We start from the raw sequence: 8111 nt of genomic DNA, 5'->3' as shown, positions 1-8111 counted from the left end.
ACACACACACACACACACACACACACACACACACACACACACACACACAGACTCTGGTTAGGGTGTGTTCAAGGATTTCGAGCTACCAGGCGGTGGAGTGGTCACAATTACCCTTGTCCAAAAGGATCAATTATATGTTTGCAATTCTAACCCGGAGCCAAATGTGTTTGCCATTAGGCCAAGTGCTTCAGCAGCAATTTAGAATAAAAACAGGACCAAAACAGTGTTATAGCATCAAACTGATTTTTATTTTAACAAGCATGACTGCCAACACCCTGTTACTCCATTGTTGCCAGTTCTCCTTTCTTCTTCTCTCCTCTATCGTCCTCCGCTCTCCTTGTCCAGTGTTAAAGATTCCCCTCTGAGACACTGGGAAGAGCTGGGAGAGGTGTGTGTGGTGGGGGGGGGGGAGGCTTGAAAACTCCAAATGTAGGTTACAGATTGTGAAGTTTGCAAAAGAGAATGAAACGAACACAGCCAAAAATGCCTCCCGTCAGCTGATTTTCAGCAGCAGCACATGGTGTTTGGGAAATGTAATTCTGGTATCAGCTCAGAAAAAAATGATTTTCTTCCCAGAGAAACTGAAAGAAAAACATTTTATTCATTTCAGTTTTTTTTCTCTCTGAACAGAAGAAGTATTTGGCTTATCTTTTTGTAAAATAAGAGATAATGTGCATTTGCAGCCTGTGGGCCAACTCTGCTCTTATAAACTGGATTTCAGCCCCACTGCTGGATTGAATTGAGCTGAATCTGGATATACTGATTGGTTTGGATATATTTTTTCCTTTATAACTGAATTAGATCGGTTTGACTTGTAAAGTGCCATAGGAAGACTCTGGATTGAACTGACTCTGACCTGGCAATAGGAATGCCTGCCTTACCGGGGAAAAGTGCAAGTAGGTCAGATTTTCTGGGATTCTCGCTTCATAGTAGATGTTTTTTTTTTAAATGTTCGAAAATCTGAGCCAAGGTAAAATAAATTATAACAAAATCGAAAAAAACTGCCATATATCAACTCGTCTGATTATTGAATTCTCGAAATAGAAAAATTATTAGATGCATTGAGAGATTATGGCACCTGAAAATGTCTTATTTTCTACTTGATCGGTCCTGAATGGTGGCACCCTGGTTGGAAAGTCCAAAATCTGATACCTACAGGCCATGTAGACAAAAGCAATCGTCAGTGCTGAAGTAGTAATAGAGTGAAGTTGTGTTTTCAGTATCAGTATTCAGAGGAAGCAAGCTGTAAGAAGGCATTTAAAAGGAAATTGTGTTTGTTACAGGGACTTCTACAATGAAGGGCTAGACGTCAGCTTGTCTTGGTTCAGTTTTTCTCTACTTTTGTACCTTGGACATTTTCTCTAATTGAAAAAAAAAACCCTCTGCAAACTGTGCATGGGACAGACTCGAAAACACTCCGTATCTGTCCACAGCCTGCACTTCTCTTCCTACAATATCCGCCTGAAGGCAGTCAGATGCTCTGGATTCAGTTTTTCTTATGATCTTCCACAGTCTGGAAATCCCAAACAGTTCCTTTCATTACGGCTGCTGCTCACCACCACAAACCCAGAAGGCTAATCCTACCTTTAACACTTTCTTATATAAACACTCTGTCATGCAGAGGTGCTGATACATGAATTACAGCATGATTACCTTTTGTGACAATGGCCCGCCTGTTGTCCTCGCGGAGAAGCAGAACACAGCGGAGCGACCCGGGCTGATGCTTGTATTTGGAGCAATGCTCCGTGGAGCGTTTGATCCGCCGATCCCCTAACAATAGCAGTGGGGACGGCTTTGTGTGTGACTGATGTGAATTTGTCACAGTGTTTGTGTGTGTGTGTGTGAGTGTTGGAGAGAGAGAGAGAGAGGCAGAGAGAGTTGGTCTCTACCTTTGCCAGTTAAGGACACACGCGGATACTGAATACGGAGGTTCTGAATAATTGATAAATGGCTTTGCTCCTGTTCAAATGAATTGGCCGTCTATTATAAACACGAAGAGCAGCCAACTGCTGTTAACTACTGCTCCTTGTTCAGCCAGTGTCAATACCCAGCATTCAGCAGAGTGTGTATTTATGCATATTTTATAAAAGCCATGTTTTATTGATGTGCATCCTTGGTGTGTGGGCTCCATTTTTTCTTTTTATAACAATTAGAGTACAAGGAAACATCGGACCCATTTTCCTCCACTGGATGTGATTTATTGATGCTTAACCTATTTTCCAGCTTCCACATTTCTCTAAATTGCTGCCACTTAAATTACCCGCTTTAATAGCGAGTGACAAGCCCCCTCTGCAGCTGGGGAAATTTGGCACACTTTGATTTTAGAAATACAGGTCAGAGGAATAAAAAACATGTTCATGGACTGGTCTTTCACATGCATGAACATGGCTCATTTGCTAACTTTAGCTGTGTCTAAATTGACTTTATTCTGCTGTGATCCAGAAGGCGAAAAGAGGACGATTTTCTAACCTGCATTACACAAGTCCCCTTCCGGATAAACATTTTTCTACTTAACCTCCTCTGCTCCATCTCTTTCATTTAGGCTTGCTATGATTTTCCCCGACCCTCTGAAGTCGAACTCATTATTTGATAAATGGCTTTCATTTTTGCTAAGGAAAACATGCTGAGGATATTAGCAGAATGAAAGGAGATAGTCTGGTGTGTATTTGGGTTTTCTTCAGAACTAGAGGTTTATTTACTCACATCCTCCTGCTTTCAAGTTGAGCCAGAACATTTTTGATTTGCTTGTTTGTAGCTATTTGTGACCATAGATCGGCCATGAAATTTACCTTTTTACTACCGGAAATGAACAACAGAGAACATCTGGGCGATGCCCTTAGGTCTTTGCTGCAGGAACTTTGAAAGCCTCACCATACTTTCCATACTTGTGTGCAAAGAGCTGCTGATGCAGAATGTTTTTAGGGTCAGCTGCACCATATGGTTCAACGGATCTACACTCAAGCCAAATAGATGAGCTCAGCGTGTTGGTTTGATTGATTTTTCAATAGGAATTGATGTAATTCTTGCCTCTGTGTGGTGATAGTTTGGCACCTGAGTGGACCTAAATTTAAAAAAATGAAATGCAGTTTAGTGAATAAGACACTATAAACTTGAAATGATTAAATACTGTTTCTATGAATTAGACTTGGATCAGAGTGACAACCTTATAGATATAATTAATGATTTTTGAACAGAGGTTCTTCCAAGACTTTATAAACAGTTAACATCTTTGTTGGCATGAAATCCAAAATGGATTTCATCCTGTCTTAAACAGCTCTAGGTTTAAAAATTTCCCATCTATAGTTTATTTATTTATGAACTATTAAACGGTCATTAGGTTTCCATTATGTGTGTAATTCCAAAGAAATTGATGATTATTTACACAGGAAATGAGGGTAAAAGGTGTTGCGTTGCCTCAAATGACCTTAATGTGTGTACTGAGAACATTTAACATGTTTCCAGGCAGATTAGCTATTTAATTCACAATAATACTAATAAAAAAATCTATAAAATAGTGCTGTGTTTTACATGCATTATGTACTTTTTTGTAAACCGGTCAATCTGATTGGAAACAGTGGATGGTTCATGCAGGAAGATCACTGGTGTCACACTGCCTCCGACCTCAGTTTCCTGTATAAATAATATTCAGTCTGAAAATAACCAGCAAACTCAAATGTGAAGGCAGCTTAAGGGTTCACAAAACAGCATCATCCTAAACTTCTATCATATTTTGGAGATTAGAAATATTTTAAGACGGTAAGTCTGGTTTGGTTCTGGCTCCTCCCAGGTTAGCTGCATGCCAACCCGTTTGGGTTTACACAAAATGAAGACCCTATGAGAATCATCTACTCAATTCAACATATTAACTGGTTCTAATATTTTCACAGAAACTCACTTAAAAATAATCTTGAATTATCCTTAGGTTATCCTGTTAATGTGCACAGTGAGGTTCTGTTGTGGTAGGAAAGACAGAAGGCGGGCTAAGTGCAACTGGAAAGTGTCAGATTACCATCTTTGGTGAACAGTAGTGGTCTTATGAGGGATATGGCACCCTGCCCAGGGCGCCATGGCATGAGGGTTGGGAGTGGGGTTACATTGAGCACTTAAAACTTTATACTGTATTTCTTATTCGGATAACTAGTTGATTGCAATAATTGGTGGCTTAACGCGATGAAGTTTGCATCTGATTTCGGAGTCAAATTAAAGGGCTAATTTGGTGTTTCTGTTGGGAATCTGGCCTGTTTTCACACACCTGAACCATACGAGTTTCTACTTGTAGTGGTCACAATGTAACAACAGCCTGGTGTTCCTTCTGTACGTTACAGTCCAGCATGCTCTCTATCCACTGTATGGCTCATTGAGAATGTAATCACTGTCGCAGCATCTCGGGCTTTGGCGTCTGGCTCCAGTTCGTTCTGCCCTTCACTCATAAACACAAACACCCGCATGGATGCCACGGTTTCCAAGTTTTATCGTGTTGTTCTAACTGACTACTTTCTCATCATCACTTAGCCTTAGCCCTTCTGAATCCATGAGTGACTGTTGAATTAACCATTCATGTGTTCAATGGCCTTCATATTCTCTACATTTGCATAATTGATTGAGCGTGTTTTTTACTCTGCCAAAAAAAAAAAAAAAAAACAGGCAACTGGGTGTCTGCTGTTGGCTGTGGGTCCTTGGCAGGGCTTTGTTGTTGGAAATTAAGTGAATTAGAAAGCGATCGCCAGCCCACCACCTCTTCTGATGTTGGGAAAGACAGCTGAGAAGCCTGCATGTTGGATAAGACAACACAGCAAAATCAGATTATACCTCATGGATTTTTCCTATTTCAAACACTTAAGCATATCCAACAATAACATGCTGTAATACCTTTGTCACAGATTATGTTTTTTTCGTTTGTCATTACCTAAATGGAAATGAAAGCAAATGCATTTGTTGGGATAATCCGAAAGCAGCAGGCTTTTGTTTTTTTGTTTTTTTAAATGGGAACGCCTGAAAGTCTGGCCTTAAAAAGAGACTAGCAATGTACCGCACAGATCAGATAATATAAAACACGGTATGCAGTGTTAAAATATGATGTCCTATTTCCTGTCCTGCTGTTGCTTTGCTTTTAAACACGAGTTGTGTGAGTCACAAGGACGGCCAAGCTGTGTGCACGGACTCATTAGGGCCACATCCGTTGCCGCGGCTGCGGTCATGACTGTGGTTAGTTTGTTTGTCCGGAGCCAATGAGGAAAATTATGTCATGCGGATCGGTCTCCTGATTTGGTTCTCCACCCCTAACACTACTGATAGCTTGTGTCCATGTTTAAGTCAGGCATCTGTGACAAACAGACGAAAGGTGGCTAATGACGGAGGTGTGGCGGAGGTGTGGATTTGGGTGTGCGTGCTCGCTGTGAATGTTTGTGCGGCGTTGTTTGAGTGCATCTGTCCCTCCTCCCCAGGCCCAAGCGATTGGCACTGCATCTCTCATCTATTAATCATAGAGAGCGCTTGCTCTCATTCGGTTGCCATAGTTTCAGGACCTGAGACAGTGTTGGGGTGCCTAGAGAGAGGAAAAGTGAGGGAAAGAGGAGGAAAGGAAAGGAAAGAAAAGGAAAGAAAAGGAAAGGAAAGTAAAGGAAAGGAAAGGAAAGAAAAGGAACAGAGAGGAAAGGAAATGAAGTGCAGAGACGTAAGTTTAGAGAAGAGCTAAATCGTGTAAAAAGTGTCGGAAAAGGGAGAAGAGTCTAAAGCATAGCTGAGGAGGCAAAAAAAGGGGGGATGTGACTGACAGAGCAGTGGCAGGCTAACGCACTGAGCAGGTCTTCACACTGTGGATGTGAGTGCTTCAAGAACCAAAATGGATTCCATTTTTATCTCGGCAGTAAATCCTCTATCTCCCCCTGCGAGTGCATCTCTTCAATTTCACTCACTCTCTCCCCCCCTCTTACACACACAGGCATACACAAACTATTTCCATCTCTGTGCTCTCTGCCTCCTAAAGACACCAGAAGAATATTTTCACAGTAGGCATCATCTTGTGAACAGCACGCTCGTGGGGCTGGTGCGTCTTGGTTTGTCACAGTACATTGAACTGCTGTTATTTTATCTTACTTTACAATGGAAATTCTTTCCACTGAGCTGAGATGGAAGACAGGCCCGGGTCTCCACTTTTATGCTCGGCTGGATGCTTTGATGTTAAATCATGCTGAAGTGTGTTTATTATTGTGTTATTTGGTTGTGGATTATATGAATCAGCCTCTCAGAAAATCTCCAAGACAGAGATTACCTCTTGCTATCAAGTCTTCACCACTTTCGTAATATTTTTTTCCTCTTCTTCTTATGAAGATGTGTTCTTCTTTCTCTACATTCAGATTTTGTCAGCACAGATGAGATTAGGGTGAGAACCAGACATCCAGCTCATGAGATGAGATGGTATGATTCGTGGCACTGGATTGACGGGGAAAAAACAAGATCTGAGCAATACTTTGTTTAAATAAACAAGTTTTATCTTTATGGAACAAGGTAGCTTCGTAGCTTCATCTCTTCTAAGTCTCTCCTAAAAACACAGTGCATTTTTGTCACGTTGTGATTTGTTCTTTTATGGCTTTTGGTTGTTTTATTGCTACTTATGTCTTTGTTGGGTCTATTTTAAAAGTGTGATGCTCTGGTTAATCACACTTTCAAATCTGTTTGTTGTTTGTTTATACCCTTTTTTAAAATAAATAAAACAGGGTTGGAATTGGATTCTTTGTTGTTTCCAAAATGGGAAACAACAAAGCAGATGCTAACTTGGTTAGCTGCTAACAGTTAACCAGTAGCACTATTCTCACATTGCTTGCATCTGGTTTGTCACTGTGTACTTTTCTGCTTTCTACTGAATTTTCAAGATCCTGCTACAAAAACAAATAAAAAGCGATGCTTTCAGAAGAAAACTGTTGAGAAAGAGAAGACCTCCATTTACTGTTTTCACAAATACAAGAAAATGTATTTAAAAATATTTGGGTTTAAGCATTTCGAGTATTTTAGAACTAGTGGTAATCAAAAGCAATCTCAGTTCAGCAAAAAAACTGTGAAACATAGCACCGACTGGTTGCTACACAACAGATGCTAATTTTAGCTTTGTGAGTGGCTAACTAACGATTAGCCGGTCTAAGTATCCTTACAGTGCATCTTCTCTGACATCGTTTCATTTTCCTGCCATGCACCCCTAATGCTACTGCGCAAACCATTTAAAAATGGTGGAGGCTTCGTCAGTGCTTTTGGTGCTGACCGTTGATATTAGCTCATCATCCCACTCAGTCAATATGAAGGGACAAGGAAAGAGTCAATATGAAGGGACAAGGAAAGAGCCACTTTCTTTATTACTTCAAAATAAGAGCCTCAAACACTGATATAACAGGATGTCACTTTCCTATTGTTCACTCTTTGGCTTTTTTTCTCAGATATGACCTCATAATCTCATTTGAGGTCTACTCGCGCCCTAATGTGTTGCTTGTATTATCGCCTTTTCTCTCCGCATCGTACCCTGCTTTTGAGTGTTTCCACTGGGAGCTTTTTGGAGAGCGTGCGACTGCCAGATCTCCAATCATGGGATTCTCAACTGCTTTCAACCACCTTTTACTTGAATGCGTGCACACAAATGGACATGGACACACATCGGCACATTTAAGTGCACTCAGTTTCATGCAGCGGGGCATTTTCTTTCAAGTTGGTAAGACTGAAGAGGACTAAAGAAAGCTTGTCATTTGTCTTGTGGTTCATGCGGTGGATGCCAGTGGGCAGAAACCTTAGAATCTCTGACTGAAGAGAATGCTGTAATTCTCCCCCATCCATGTGTGGACTTTCTGCGGGGGAATTACCATTAGGAGACAGCGGGACAAAGGAAGAAGCGAGAGGTCGCGTTTGCTCTCTGTACTGATGGCACTGAAGTGCTTTTGAGCCTTTGAAGTGATGGGATTGCAGGTGACATCATAGCGCTCACATTCTCAGGTGCAGCAGGTGAATTAATCCAGGTGGAGGATGGGGGTAAAGGTGCATGTGTGTGTGTGTGTGTGTGTGTGTGTGTGTGTGTGTGTGTGTGTGTGTGTGTGTGTGTGTGTGTGTGTGTGTGTGTGTGTGTGTGTGTG

At 41.2% G+C, this 8111-nt stretch overlaps 1 protein-coding gene across 3 annotated transcripts in view; it reads left to right on the top strand.

The window, feature by feature from the left end:
• sema6a (sema domain, transmembrane domain (TM), and cytoplasmic domain, (semaphorin) 6A) overlaps window positions 1-8111 on the top strand; it is a 138519-nt gene that overhangs the window by 1501 nt on the left and 128907 nt on the right. The gene's annotated exons all lie outside the window — the stretch shown is intronic.

This window comes from Poecilia reticulata, linkage group LG9 (genome assembly GCF_000633615.1).
Source record: "Poecilia reticulata strain Guanapo linkage group LG9, Guppy_female_1.0+MT, whole genome shotgun sequence".
Classification (NCBI taxonomy): domain Eukaryota; kingdom Metazoa; phylum Chordata; class Actinopteri; order Cyprinodontiformes; family Poeciliidae; genus Poecilia; species Poecilia reticulata.
This window is presented reverse-complemented; position numbering and strand designations above follow the sequence as displayed.